We start from the raw sequence: 15,744 nt of genomic DNA, 5'->3' as shown, positions 1-15,744 counted from the left end.
CCTGTCATCTCGACTGCTAGTGATACGAGGCCGTTGGGATCCAGAATAGCATTCTGTATTACCCTCCTGAACCCACCGATTCCATATTCTGCTAACAGTCATCGGATCTCGACCAACGCGAGCAGCAATGTCGCGATACGATGAACCGCAATCGCGATAGGCTACAATCCGACCTTTATCAAACTCGGAACCGTGATGGTACGCATTTCTCCTCCTTTCACGAGGCATCACAACAACGTTTCATCAGGCAACGCCGGTCGACTGCTGTTTGTGTATGAAATCGGTTGGAAACTTTCCTCACGTTAGCACGTTGTAGGTGTCGCCACCGGCGGCAACGTTGTGTGAATGCTCTGAAAAGCTAATCATTTGCATATCGCAGCATCTTCTTCCTGTCGGTTAAATTTCGAATCTGTAGCACGTCATCTTCGTGGTGTAGCAATTTTAATGGCCAGTAGTGTAGTTCGTACTGATGGCCAATGTCCCGCATAGTGAATACTAGCGCGTGAATTGGTAGACAGAAGGGCATATCTGCTTATAAAAAGGATACAATGTGGGATCTACAGAATTACAAACGTCTGTTACTGGAGGTATTCGTACCATCCTCTGGTTGCAGAGCTATGAAACCAGTTTAATATTTTTTATCGCTGCCTTTTGAAATCTTAACGAGCTCCAGCAGCTCCGCTCTAGGTTGTGTTTCGATATATCGTACGTTATTACTTCACCGGCATGAAACAACATCACTTTTCCTTGTGTTTGTAGTGGGTGTGGTGGTGGTTAGTGTTTAACGTCCCGTCGACAACGAGGTCATTAGAGACGGAGCGCAAGCTCGGGTTAGGGAAGGAGTGGGAAGGAAATCGGTCGTGCCCTTTCAAAGGAACCATCCCGGCATTTGCCTGAAACCATTTAGGGAAATCACGGAAAACCTAAATCAGGATGGCCGGAGACGGGATTGAACCGTCGTCCTCCCGAATGCGAGTCCAGTGTGCTAACCACTGCGCCACCTCGCCCGGTGTTTGTAGTGGGAGGCCTGTCGATATTAACGACGTGATAGCTTGCATTGTCCACAACAACGACAGAACCTGGATGCAAATGAGGCAACAGCTGATACTGAAATCATTCTCTAAATATTTTTCCACTCAATTCAGAAAGATAGTCGGAGTTAGTTTTCGTTTTCACTCGGAATACAAGTTTACTTTCGGGCACAAATCGGTAGCAGCGGATTCGATGTGCCCTATTAAAATATGCCCTTTTTTTCCCGCTGCAGTTTTCAAGTCGCCTTGACCTGTTGTTTGCCAAATCAAATTTCTAACGTGGTTTTGATTTACCCCAAGTGTAGTCCAAGCAATACACAGTTGTTCCTTTTGATCAGGTGTCATGCATTGTTTTTAGAAACATGGTCCTAGAAGAAGCATATATCACTTCGCTCCATTAGAAATTCCCGTCCGTCATTAGATCTTACTTACTTAAATACAACGTACTTCAATATTCTTTGGAGTGACGTTGCACTTCCTACAAAACCCAGTAACTTCATGCGTAACAGAGAACAATTTCGCTGCATGGGGAACTCGCCTGTTTCATAGAACTGGAAAACCTTTCGATGCAAAACATCTCGAACAAAGTCGTCGGTCCCAGGATCCGCTTTGGCGCGCAAAGTTTCTTCCCGGAGAACGAGACTACACATTTGCAGTTGACTGCTGGGACAGCTCGGCCTCCTGCATAACCTGACTGGCGGTTTGTGCACCAGTATCGCCACAGGCCGCCGTGCAGTGCGGCCCTGCACCTTTGTAACCTCGCAGACCGGTTCGCCTGAATCTGCCTCTAGTTTCAAGAACGAGTACACTTTAAAAATAAGGTCCCTTGCCTGTTTGTGGAACATCTGTTACCTTATAGGTGTTTCAGCCATCATGAGAAAACTCGCCAGAACAAACAGAAATCAGTCAGACGTAGTTTAGCGCACGTAAAACGGTCAAATGTGACGAGAGTTCAAACAAGACGGAAAGCGGATACCCATTGAGCGTTGATTGTCTAGGATACTTTGTTACTACCGTTCTGACAGGAACTATTCAGAGCCTTTCCCAGTTTAGGAGAACGTGGCTGCGAACACAGGACGTTTTTATATCCTGTCGGAGCAGAGGAACGATTCTTACAGTGCCACCTGCCGAACTCGTCCACTGGGACTTCTCCCAGGGCAGCAATGTAAGATTCCCACATTCTGCATAGCGCTCATTGGAACAGACTTGGACTTTTGAATGATCTATAAAACAAAACAGCACTCACTGTTGGTTCACAAGGAAATCTTTCATAATAGTAACCCGTTTAGTAACCCATCTGCGTCTGCACCATCACACTTCTTCGCCTACATTCTGGGAGCTGGACTTGGAATATCGGTTCCTGTATGCAGCTCCAAAGTATGACAACCTGATGGGAAAAAGACTTCCTGTGAAAGAAACACTTAGCCAGTCTTGCGGCATGTCTGATTGCTTATGTACACTCGCGTTCACTAGATGGCTCTAGCAAAGAAAGAAATACCGAATTAGTGATGATCAGTACACATCATTGCAGATTCCAGCCGCGCGAAGTGGCCTCGCGGTTTGAGGCGCCACGTAACGGATTGCGCGGGCCCTCCCGCCGGAGGTTCCAGTCCTTCCTCGGGCATGGGTGTGTGTGTTGTTCTTAGCATGAGTTAGATTAAGTTAATTATTTTCAGCCATAATGGCTATATTTGTGAACCGTGACTGTGTGGGATAATTATTTATTTCAAGTTTCTGCTACCAGTCACTTCTTATTTTGTGCTTCATCTAACATAATGCAACGCGTTTCGAACATGTTCTGTTCATCTTCAAGCGTTTATACATACATAGAGAAATGTTACTTAAAAATAAACAGTCTTAAACTACAGGGCTACTACAAATGATTGAAGCGATTTCATAAATTCACTGTAGCTCTCCATTCATTGATATATGGTCACGACACTCTACAGATACGTAGAAAAACTCATAAAGTTTTGTTCGGCTGAAGCCGCACTTCAGGTTACTGCCGTCAGAGCGCTCGAGAGCGCAGTGAGACAAAATGGCGACAGGAGCCGAGAAAGCGTATGACGTGCTTGAAATGCACTCACATCAGTCAGTCATAACAGTGCAACGACACTTCAGGACGAAGTTCAACAAAGATCCACCAACTGTTAACTCCATTCGGCGATGGTATGCGCAGTTTAAAGCTTCTGGATGCCTCTGTAAGGGGAAATCAACGGGTCGGCCTGCAGTGAGCGAAGAAACGGTTGAACGCGTGCGGGCAGTATCACGCGTAGCCCGCGGAAGTCGACGAATAAAGCAAGCAGGGAGCTAAACGTACCACAGCCGACCGTTTGGAAAATCTTACGGAAAAGTCTAAAGCAGAAGCCTTACCGTTTACAATTGCTACAAGCCCTGACACCCGTCAAACGCTTTGAATTTTCGGCGCGGTTGCAACAGCTCATGGAAGAGGATGCGTTCAGTGCGAAACTTGTTTTCAGTGATGAAGCAACATTTTTTCTTAATGCTGAAGTGAACAGACACAATGTGCGAATCTGGGCGGTAGAGAATCCTCACGCATTCGTGCAGCAAATTCGCAATTCACCAAAAGTTAACGTGTTTTGTGCAATCTCACGGTTTAAAGTTTACGGCCCCTCTTTCTTCTGCGAGAAAAACGTTACAGGACACGTGTATCTGGACATGCTGGAAAATTGGCTCATGCCACAACTGGAGACCGACAGCGCCGACTTCATCTTTCAACAGGATGGTGCTCCACCGCACTTCCATCATGATGTTCGGCATTTCTTAAACAGGAGATTGGAAAACCGAAGGATCGGTCGTGGTGGAGATCATGATCAGCAATTCATGTCATGGCCTCCACGCTCTCCCGACTTAACCCCATGCGATTTCTTTCTGTGGGGTTATGTGAAAGATTCAGTGTTTAAACCTCCTCTACCAAGAAACGTGCCAGAACTGCGAACTCGCATCAACGATGCTTTCGAACTCATTGATGGGGACATGCTGCGCCGAGTGTGGGAGAAACTTGATTATCGGCTTGATGTCTGCCGAATCACTAAAGGGGCACATATCGAACATTTGTGAATGCCTAAAAAAACTTTTTGAGTTTTTGTATGTGTGTGCAAAGCATTGTGAAAATATCTCAAATAATAAAGTTATTGTAGAGCTGTGAAATCGCTTCAGTCATTTGTAATAACCCTGTAGATTAGTCTAAGGGACTGCAGTCATAGGCGGTGCGGCTGGTCCCGGCTGAGGTTCGAGTCTTCCCTCGGGCGTGGGTGTGTGCGTGTTTGTTCTTAGGATAATTTAGGTTTAGTAGTGTGTACGCTTAGCGAGTGATGACCTTAGCAGTTAAGTCCCATAAGATTTCACATAAAAAAACTAGATTAATCTAGAGCACTTTGTCCATTGTTTTCTACCGTAGTTGCTGGTGTGGCATTTGAGGGAAGGGGGGGGGGGGGCAGTATATATCTATAAATTGAAATCAGTGATGTCTTCTGCTGGTTTTCTTCTTTGTTGTTGTCTATGTATATCACAGCCTGTATTGGATGTAGATAGATTTGCATCAGTTATGTGTTACGAAAATAGTGTGAAAAGCTTTTAAATGACACTTGATCACTTACAATTTTATCATCTTGATGATCTTTCGTTTGATTTCTTACCCCTTATATAGTACTGCAGTGACAGTAACTGCACTAAAGTGACAACGTCGGCGATGTGCGCTGTGTTTCTTACATGGTGACAAACTTGTTCCATTTACTTACGGTACTTTCCGTTGACGGCAGTCAGGCCTTCCATACTCTTGGTCCTCAAGCTTCCATTCAGTAGTGCTAGGTCCGGTCTCCTATAGTTTTTCCGGCAGTGTTAGTTTTTCGTTAACAGTGATACACAATGGAAAGCACAGGTTTACTCATGAAAGATCGGCCGATGTGCACCTCTTCTGTGGGTTCAACAGATGCAATGGGAAAACGGCACTACGACAGCATGCTAAGCCGTTCCCGCAGCGACGGTAACCCCGCAACAGCAGTTGTGCATCTGTACCTAGGCGCCCACGAACAATCCGATTCGTTCATGTTATTACGTTTTGGTAACTGCATATTACCCTGCAGCCTTTTTCACTGTTGTGAAAGTGCTTTCACGGAAACAAAGATAATGCTCGCAACAGAGCCTATTAGTCATAATTACATTATTACTTTGTAACGAGCCACCGGAGGCCAGGGGTCCTTATACCAAAATACTCAGAAAATATCCCTGGACAATCTCTGGTTAATTCTGTATAGGTGCCATGAGTTGTGCCTAGCGTCTTCTCCCACTCCTGCCGCTACGCATGGGCGTCCTCGTCTGTAACCTGAAAACATGAGAACAGTTTTCTTTATAACAACAGTTCTACGTCTTTATCAATACTGCGCAAATCACTGCGGAGAGCACGGCGGAGGGTACTTCACACTGTACCTGCTATTTAGGATTCTTAACGTTTCCTACATAGGGGGTTGTAGTTTATTCGTAGATTCATCATTTAAAGCTGCTTCTCGAAACTCGCTAAGTGCCGCCAATATGAGTAACTTAGAAAAAGATATCCTCAGTGTACCGAAACAACTGAAATCACTTAATAAAGGCAAGTCTTCCGATCCAAGATGCATACGAACTGGATTCCTTTCAGAGTTAAATGGTTCAAATGGGAGCACTATCGGACTTAACATCTGAGGTCATCAGTCCCCTAGAACTTAGAACTACTTAAACCTAACTAACCTAAGGACATCACACACATGCTTGCCGGAGGCAGCATTCGAACCTGCGACCGCAGTGGTCGTGCGGTTTCAGACTGAAGCGCCTAGAACCGCTCGGTCACACCGGCCGGCCCTTTCAGATTATGATGCAGTAGCTCCGTATTTAGCGATCATATAAAGCCACTCACTCGACAAGAGATTCGTACCAAAAATCGGAGAAGTTGCAGATATCACACCAAAACTCAAGAAAGGAAACAGGAGTAATCCGCTGAATTACTGATCCGTGTCACAGACGTCGATTTACAATAGGATTTTGGAACATAATTATACTGAGATCGATTATAATGTTACCTTCAAGAAAACGATCCATCGACACATAGTCAGCACGGATTCAGAAAATGTCGTTCATGTGAAACACAAGTAGCTCATGATAAAGCAAACAAATTCAAAAGCTGTAAGTTCAGCTGGTTACCTATGGATAAGAGCTACGAGCTACTTGAGTTGGAACGATCACATAGATAACATTGTGGCGAAGGCAAACCAAAGATGCTTTTTATTGCCGGAGCAGAAAATGCAACCGACCAAAGAGACACTCTACACTACGATTATCCGTCCCCTGTTAGAATATTGCTGTACGGTACGAGGCCTTATCAGGTGTGACTGACGGAAGACATCGAAAAAGTCCAAAGAAGGGCAGTTCGTTTTCTGTTATCGCGAGATTGGTCAGGGGGTGTCACAGATATGATACGCGAGCTGAGGTGGCAAAGACGTTCTTCGTTGCAGTGGATTCTCTTCACGAAAGCTGAATCTCCAACTTTCTTCCGCTACTGCAAAAATATTTCGTAGACGCCCACCTTCACAGGGAGAAATCATCATCGTATTAAAATAGAGAAATCAGAATTCGTACGGAAAGACTTTCCCGCGTTGTTAGAGAGTGGGACGGTAGGTAAATAGTATGGAAGCGTTTCGATAAAGTTTCTGCCAGGCATTTAATTATGAACAGTAGTATGTAGTATCATGAAAAAGTGGTGGAAAGAAGAAATGCGAGGAATGCATGGATTAAAGAAAGGGACAATATGACATTGAAGGAAAGATACTATAAACTCCGCCAAGAAACGCACAGAACCCTAAGATAAAAGAAAAGAGAATACTATAACAATATGATCAGAGAAGCAGAGGATGATTTCCAACATCACAGGACAAGGCAGATGTACCAAAATATAAAAAAATTCTTTGGTAAATTCAATAAAAGGGAACAGTTTATAAAGGATCAGTATGGGAAAATATTGACCAACAAGAGTGACATACAAAAAAGATGGAAGACATACTTTTCACAACTTCTCAACTGCAATGACCCACACGCTTACTTTAAATTGGAAGAACCTGATGCAATTCATACAGCTGATTCAGTTACTACCCAATCAGTAAATGAAATATAGCAAGCAATAAAGAAATTAAAGAATAACAAGGCTTGTGGCGAGGACAAGATATACGCTGACTTATTAAAGATCGGAGCCCCACAACTGGAACTAGAAATACAGGCGTTAATAGAAACAATTTGGGAGACAGAAACCATTCCTGCAGATTGGAAAACTACAATTGTGTGCCCCATATTTAAGAAGAATGATCCACTTGTTTGTGATAACTACAGAGTAATTGCCTTACTGGATGTCACGTACAGTATCATATCGAGCTGCCTATTCAACAGGCTGATACCAATAACAGAAGAACTGATTGGGACTACCAATGCGGTTTCCACAGAAACAGATCCACATTAGATCACTTATTCACCCTAAGACAAGTAACTGAGAAGGCATGGGAATTCAATGTAGATGTCCACATATTATTCGTAGATTTTAGAAAGGCCTATGATAGCATACACCGACAGACACTCCTAAATATAATGAAGGAATTTAAAATACCTTCAAAATTAATCAGATTAGTTAAAATGTGTATAGATGAAACTTTATGTCGCATAAAGACACCGGTAGAAGAAACTCAAGATTTTAAAGTGTACACTGGACTGAGACAAGGGGATACCATTCCACCTATTTTATTTAACCTTGTCCTAGAGAAGATCGATAGAAAATTTTCTTAAACCAGTCCACAAGGGATCCAGCTACAGGATGTGAACATTACAAGACTTGCCTATGCAGATGAGGTAGCACTAATAAGTAGTTTCAAAAGAGAATTAATCAGAATGATGCAAAATTACTACAAAATTGCTGAGAAAACAGGATTACATGTTAATGAAGAAAAGACAGAATACCTGCCCATAAGTAAGAAAACCAGAAAAGACGCACCTCTGACTGTAGATGGATTCAATTTCAAGACTGTTGACCACTTCTAGTACCTAGGAAGTCTTTTCGGTAATAACAACAGAATAGATATAGAGATAGATGCCCGTTTATCAAAAGCAAACAGGACACTTTTTAGTTTCATCAAAATTCTAAGAAAAAGATCACTTAGCAGTAACTTCAAAATCCGCTTATATCAATCGAGAAAGAAGAGGAAGTGGGAGAATACAAGGTCTACCTGTCAGGAGTCAAAGCAGGAATAGCACAATGGGGTGTAGGGCTTTACATCAGGAAAGAAATGGAACCCAACGTAGTTGCAATAAGGTATGTAAACGAACGACTGATGTGGATAGATTTGACAGTGTCTAGCAAGAAAATTAGGATTGTGTCAGTATATTCGCATTGTGAAGGGACAGATCAAGATAAGACGGATAGTTTTTATGATGCACTCAGTGATGTAGTTGTTAAAGTAAAGGACAAGGACAGTGTTCTGCTCATGGGTGATTTTAATGCCAGGATTGGAAATCGAACAGAAGGGTATGAAAGGTTATGGGTAAATTTGGAGAGGATATGGAGGCCAACAGGAACGGGAAACAACTCTTGGATTTCTGTGCCAGTATGGGGTTAGTAATTACAAACTCCTTTTTTAAACATAAGAACATTCACCGGTATACTTGGGAAGGCAGGGGAACCAGACCTGTCATTGACTATTTAATAACAGATCAGGAATTCAGGAAGGCTGTGAGGGACACACGTGTATTCAGGGGATTCTTTGATGACACTGATGATTATTTAATCTGCAGCGAAATTGGTATTGTGAGGCCGAAAGTGCAGGAGGTCAGGTCCATATGTAGGAGGATAAGAGTGGAGAAACTTCAGGATAAGGAAATCAGGCACAAGTACATAACAATGATCTCAGAAAGGTACCAGTTAGTTGAATGTAGTCAATTACAGTCAGTGGAAAAGGAATGGACAAGGTACAGGGACACAGTACTAGAAGTGGCTAAAGAATGTCTTGGAACAGTAGTGTGTAAAGGTAGGAGGAAGCAAACAGCTTAGTGGAATGACACAGTCAAGGCAGCCTGCAAAAGGAAAAAGAAGGCGTATCAAAAATGGCTACATACTAGAACTCAGGTAGACATAGAAAGTTATGTTGAAGAAAGAAACAAAGCCAAACAGATAATTGCAGCATCCAAGAAGAAACAGGTTGGAGACTTTGGGTCAAGCTGCTGGAAAACCATTCTGGAGTGTAATTAGCAGTCTTCGAAAGGGAGATAAGAAGGAAATGACAAGTATTTTGGACAGGTCAGGAATACTGCATGTGAATCCTGTGGATTCCTTGGGTAGATGGAGGGAATATTTTGAAGAGTTGCTCAATGTAAGTGAAAATACGATCAGTAATGCTTCAGATTTCGATGTACAATGGGATAGGAATGATGATGGAAATAGGATCACATTTGAAGAAGTGGTGAAAATGGTAAATAGATTGCAGTGCAATAAAGCAGCTGGGGTGGATGAAATTAAGTTGGAACTCATCAACAGTGGAATGTCAGGTCTTAAATGGCTACACAGGATAATTGAAGTGGCCTGGGAGTCAGGACAGGTTCCATCAGACTGGACAAAAGCAGTAATCACACCACTCTTTAAACATGGGAACAGAAAAGATTGTAACAACTACAGAGGTATCTCTTTAATCAGCGTTGTGGGTAAAATCTTCTCAGGTATTGTTGAAAGGAAAGTGCGGGTATTAGTTGAGGACCAATTGGATGAAAATCAGTGTGGGTTTAGACTTCTTAGAGGTTGTCAGGACCAGATCTTTAGCTTACGGCAAATAATGGAGAAGTGTTATGAATGGAACAGGGAATTGTATCTATGCTTTATAGATCTAGAAAAGGCATATGACCGGGTTCCTAGGAGTAAGTTATTGTCTATTCTACGAGATTATGGAATAGGAGGTAAACTTTTGCAAGCAATTAAAGGTCTTTACATGGATAGTCAGGCAGCAGTTAGAGTTGACGGTAAATTGAGTTCATGGTTCAGAGTAGTTTCAGGGGTAAGACAAGGCTGCAACCTGTCTCCACTGTTGTTCATATTATATATGGATCATATGTTGAAAACAATAGACTGGCTGGGTGAGATTAAGATGTGTGAACACAAAATAAGCAGTCTTGCATATGCGGATGACTTAGTTGTGATGGCAGATTCGATTGAAAATTTGCAAAGTAATATTTCAGAGTTAGATCAGAAATGTAAGGACTATGGTATGAAGATTAGCATCTCCAAAACGAAAGTAATGTCAGTGGGAAAGAGATACAAACGGATTGAGTGCCAAATAGGAGGAACAAAGTTAGAACAGGTGAACAGTTTCAAGTACTTAGGATGCAGAAAGATGAAGAAAAACTGTTAATATTCGAAAGAAAAGTACTAAGGAAAATTTTTGGACCTGTATACGAAGAAAATAACATGGAATGGAGAATAAGAAGAAATGAAGAATTAAGAGGGCTGTACAAACACTGTAACATCGTCGAAGTGCTCAAGAGGAGAAGATTGAATTGGGCAGGCTACATAGCAAGAATGACAGAGAATAGACTACCTAGAATGGCATTCAGCAGAACAATAGATGGAACGAGAGGAAGAGGGGGACCCAGAATCAGATGGCGGGAAAAAATTCGGGAGGCCACAACTAGGATGAACAGCAACAGCAACTGGACAAACAGCGCATTGGACAGGCAGAAGTGGAAGAGGCTCATAGAGCAGGCGTATGGTCGATAAGGCCCTTGCCACATGTAAAGTAAAGTATGTAGTCATGTAGATGTGGATGTAGACGTAGATGTAGATATGCCTCATACAAGAAGGAGAAGTAGGACGTAAACGTTAAAACAAGTAGAACCAATATCATATGCGTATGTAGGAGGGAATATTGTACAGCGTTATGTAAGTAGCAGGTGGCGCTTTTTCTCTTCTTCCGGCGGTCGGATATTTTGTTGACGTTGGTCATTTGCAAGGCGGCCCCGACGCAGCTCGGCTTGGACGGGGCGGCGCAGCACCCCGCTGCGGCCGGTGGAGGGGAGGGAGCGGGCGAGCGAGGACTCGGGGAACAGGTAGGCCGTGACGTAGGGGGCAGGTACAGTCACGGAAATAAGTATTCATACAGCAGGTGGTGACAAACTACGATGGTGTGTGAATCACCCACAGCGCCGATACGAATAAGTACGATGATGTAGCTTCTTGGTAATGAAGCTTCCCGTACGCCATGAATCTATTCTGGGAAAATAAAATATATTACACTCCGCACGGTCTACGACAGAGCAAAATATATTCATACAGCGGACTACTTCAACCAAACAAACGGCTGGCGCAGCCCCGGAGTGCATGCCACACTTGTGTAGTCGTGTGGCGGCCGTGAAGCAACAGCACGTCGGACGTGGGTACCGTGGAACAGCAGAATGGACTGCAAGGGGAAGGAAACCACCACTGAGGAACGAAACAACGTTGTCGCCCAATATCTTCAACACAAGTCGTATGCCGAAATTGCGAACATCACAGGACGAAACCGAGCGACTGTGCAGTCTATCATTAAGCGATATAAGGTTCAAATGGTTCAAATGGCTCTGAGCACTATGGGACTTAACATCTATGGTCATCAGTCCCCTAGAACTTAGAACTACTTAAACCTAACTAACCTAAGGACAGCACACAACACCCAGCCCTCACGAGGCAGAGAAAATCCCTGACCCCGCCGGGAATCGAACCCGGGAACCCGGGCGTGGGAAGCGAGAACGCTACCGCACGACCACGAGATGCGGGCAGCGATATAAGGACAGACATGTAGTAATAAACAGTGAACGACACGGTCGTCCACAGAAGCTTACAACAAGAGAGACCAGAATGCAACTAAGAATCATCAAGAAAAACCCGAAAACGACAGCGTCGGCACTATCCGCACATGTACATGGCCACTTCCGAAAGGACATCACTCCAAGGGCAGTTCGTGCCATTCTCAATCGTTCGGGCTACAGCACCAGGGTCCCGAGACGAAAGCCCTACATCATCAAAGAGAACAGGAAGTGGCGGATGGAATTCGCGAAACAGCATGTATCCAAGACAGCAGACTTCTGGGATACTATATTGTTTAGTGATGAAAGCAAATTTAATATCGTGCACAATGATGGTAGGATCTTGGTCTGGAGAAGACCGAATACAGACCTCGACCGAAACAACATTTGACTCACGGTGAAGCACGGAGGTGGTAGAGTGATGGTATGGGGCTGTATGTCAGCCTCCGGTGTCGGAAAATTAGTGCTTGTGGAAGCTACCGTGGACAGATTTGTGTATATGAACATTCTCAAACAGAACTTACGACAGAGTGTTGGCGCCTTGGGTCTTCCTAGAAATTATTACTTCCAACAGGACAATGATCCCAAACATACGGCGCAAATTGCCCGGCTGTGGTTGCTCTACAACACTCCACACACTCTTAAAACACCAGCTGAGTCCGGACCTGAATCCCATCGAACACTTGAGCTGGAAACACGAGTGAGAAAACACGACATCCGTAGTAGGACCTCTTTGAAAGAGGGAAGTTATCACGTCGGAATTGGTCCTATCCATGCCACGGAGGTTGCGAGAAGTAATACATCGGAAGGGTATGCATACGAAGTATTAAACATATTTAGGCTTTGTTACAAGTGTCATTTTCTGTGAGTACATGAATACTTAATTCTCAGAGCAGCAGAGAACTTGGCAGACGTTTTTGTATTTTGTTTTGTAAAGGCTTGTTCATTCTCGTTCTATATACCAACATAGCTGCATTGGCGACTGGCCAATGTGTATAATGCATATCCTATTAGTGTTTTTGGTTTCGTATTGTCAATAAAGGCACTTTACTTTTCCACGCTCTAGTGTATGAATACTTATTTCCATTACTGTACGTTCCAGGTAAACTGGGAGCACATTTCACAGATTTCTGGTTGGGTGCTAATTTCATATATCCATTCAACACTGCACTTTTATCCCGTCAACACACTCGTATATGAATGCCACTTGACTAAGGATAGGCGGAAGGACTTGCGAGGCATACATTTTAATTTGCTTTCGGACACAAACTTTGAATGTGTGGCATCGTCTTATTGGCGATCTTCTCGGATTCCTCGGTCGACGGTCGGTGCTTGTTACTCTGACGTTCCGGCAACACGAGTCACTGCCATTGCCAGAAATTCACTCTCGATTACTTGTGAGTCTCGAATTATTAAGTTCTCCGTAGACAACAGTACATCTGCATCTACATCAACACTCTGCAGTTCGCACTGAAGTGCCTAGCAGAGATTTCACCAAATAATTATTACTCTATTTCTCTACTGTCCCACTCTCGAACAGCACACGAGAAAAACGAACAATTGAAACTATCCACGTGAGCTTTGGTCTCTCTTATTTTATTACAATGATCATTTCTCCGTATGTAGGTGGGAGTCAACAAAATGTTTTCGCATTCGGAGGACAACGTTGTAGACTGAAATTTCGTGAAAAGATCTCGCCGCAATGAAAACCGCTTTTCTTTTAGTGACTGCCATCAAACTCGCGTACCATATTCATGACACTATCTCCTCTTTTCCGCGATGGTACAAAACGAGCTGCCATTCTTTGTAGTTTTCCGATGTCCTCGTGAATCCTTTCTGGCGGGGACCCCAAGCCAGACAGCAACACTCTAGCAGAGGACCGACAAGGGTAGTGTTGCATGCTCTAAATGCTCTGCCCATGGACGTAAAATAAGGGGAGTTATCATGACGTCACAAACTTGAAGCCGACGTCCATCGTGTTAGTAGCATTTGGTAGAAGTGTTTGATTTTGTAACTCTCAAAGAGACAGCAAAAGACTTGGAAGAGCAGTTGAATGGAATGTATAGTTATAACAAAATATCAGCTTGAAATTAAACTATACATAGGCAATGAATTACTAAAAAAAGAATTTAGTGTAAAATTCCTTGGTTTAACAATACAAAGCAATCTAAAGTGGGACACACATGTTGACACTCTAGTATGTAAGTTTTTTTAAGAATATATTTGCAATTAAGATGATTAGCAAGTTATGCAAAGACACTGTTGTCCTAAAGACTGCATACCATGCACTATTTTTTTTCCTCTCACCTGACTTATGGAATAGAAATTTTGGGAGCAACAACAAAAGCAAATCTAAATAAGCTATTGCTACTTCAGAAAAGGGCTATAAGAATCATCTGCATGACTATACATTCCATTCAACTGCTCTTCCAAGTCTTTTGCTGTCTCTTTGAGAGTTAAAAAATCAAACCTTATAGTCCTTAGTACTTCTGTATGAACACTAATTCTGTTTCCAAAATTATGTTATGATTTTAATATTGTTCCTTGCAGTAATTCCAGTAGAGTTAATATCTAAGTTGGATTTTGCAAAAATATGCCACTTTGCCTCATTTACAGGTGCACTAGTCGTTCTCATTATAGGATGAAGTGTAAAGGAATCACATTTCATTCTTAAGTGGAGTCGTCCAAGCGATATTTTCTTTTGTATACATGAATTTTAGTTGCACTGGTTACTTATACTGTAGTCATTTTATTTCTGTGATTTAACTTTAGATTTATAAATACGACCCGAAGAGCGCCTCGGCGAACGCTATGAGAAGAAAATATCGCAAACCCTTCAGACATAGCAAAATCTCACTATACGTACACCGAACATCAGTTTCGTCTGTTCGTATTAATGAAATGATTTATTACGAAAGGAGTTTTGTCACATTACACACTTCTTGTTTCTTCGATACTTGTAACAAAAACAAAGTTCCATTAACGAGGCTAAATTCGTCGTATTACTTGATCAATACGCCTTTAAGACGAGAAAAATGTCTGAAAATGCCTTCCTTACACGACGTTATTCACGAAAGCACTGTAATATTTACTATGTAAAACAACTGTTGCATGGACATGACAAAGTAAGAACAAGAAACAATTGTAAACAACAGTTTGCTAATGTTTAGTGGCTACTAACACAGCGGCGCCGGCTTCAAAACAATATATCGCGTAATTTCAAATGTTCAAATGTGTGTGAAATCTTATGGGACTTAACTGCTAAGGTCATCAGTCCCTAAGCTTACACACTACTTAACTTAAATTATCCTAGGGACAAACACACACACCCATGCCCGAGGGAGGACTCGAACCTCCGCCGAGACCAGCCGCACAGTCCATGACTGCAGCGCCTGAGACCTCTCGGCTAATCCCGCGCGGCTATCGCGTAAGTCTGTAGAATCACCTTCCCTTATTATATGTTTTAAACTTTTGTTTTTCTGCGGCTTCACTGCCTCAAAGCGTTTTGAGAATGAAAACTTGGTCCAAGTAGGCTGTATTCTTTTTATCACGTGTTCGTTTGATCAGTTTCAGCCTTCGATCATTTTCAAGCACTTCTCTTAAGCTTACAGCTTCAGTTTGCACTATAATACATCGTTTTTCCATACGTTTAATAAACATAGCAGATACACATAACAAGGACTTCAGTCATCAACAACAAATTCTGCATCACTATTTACAACAGCCTGCGAACGCTAACTTTTCGATTCCACTACTGTAGAAATTATGTGATTTTGAGGCGAAGAACTTGTCGAGCCATGTTCGGAGCGCATTTTCATCGGGAAAGGAAGTTCATTGAAGGTTGATGCATACATAG

The 15,744-nt window shown here is 42.8% G+C and overlaps 1 non-coding gene across 1 annotated transcript; it reads right to left on the bottom strand.

Annotated features, from left to right (window-relative positions):
• Positions 1-934: 934 nt before the first annotated feature.
• On the bottom strand, positions 935-1,007 carry Trnaa-cgc (transfer RNA alanine (anticodon CGC)). The gene has a single exon. It is a non-coding gene; the product is annotated as a tRNA-Ala (tRNA).
• Between the last annotated feature and the right edge of the window lie 14,737 nt (positions 1,008-15,744).

This window comes from Schistocerca serialis, chromosome 5, assembly GCF_023864345.2.
Source record: "Schistocerca serialis cubense isolate TAMUIC-IGC-003099 chromosome 5, iqSchSeri2.2, whole genome shotgun sequence".
Lineage (NCBI taxonomy): Eukaryota > Metazoa > Arthropoda > Insecta > Orthoptera > Acrididae > Schistocerca > Schistocerca serialis.
The sequence above is the reverse complement of the archived record's forward strand: the minus strand, read 5'-3'. Positions and strand labels throughout refer to the sequence as shown.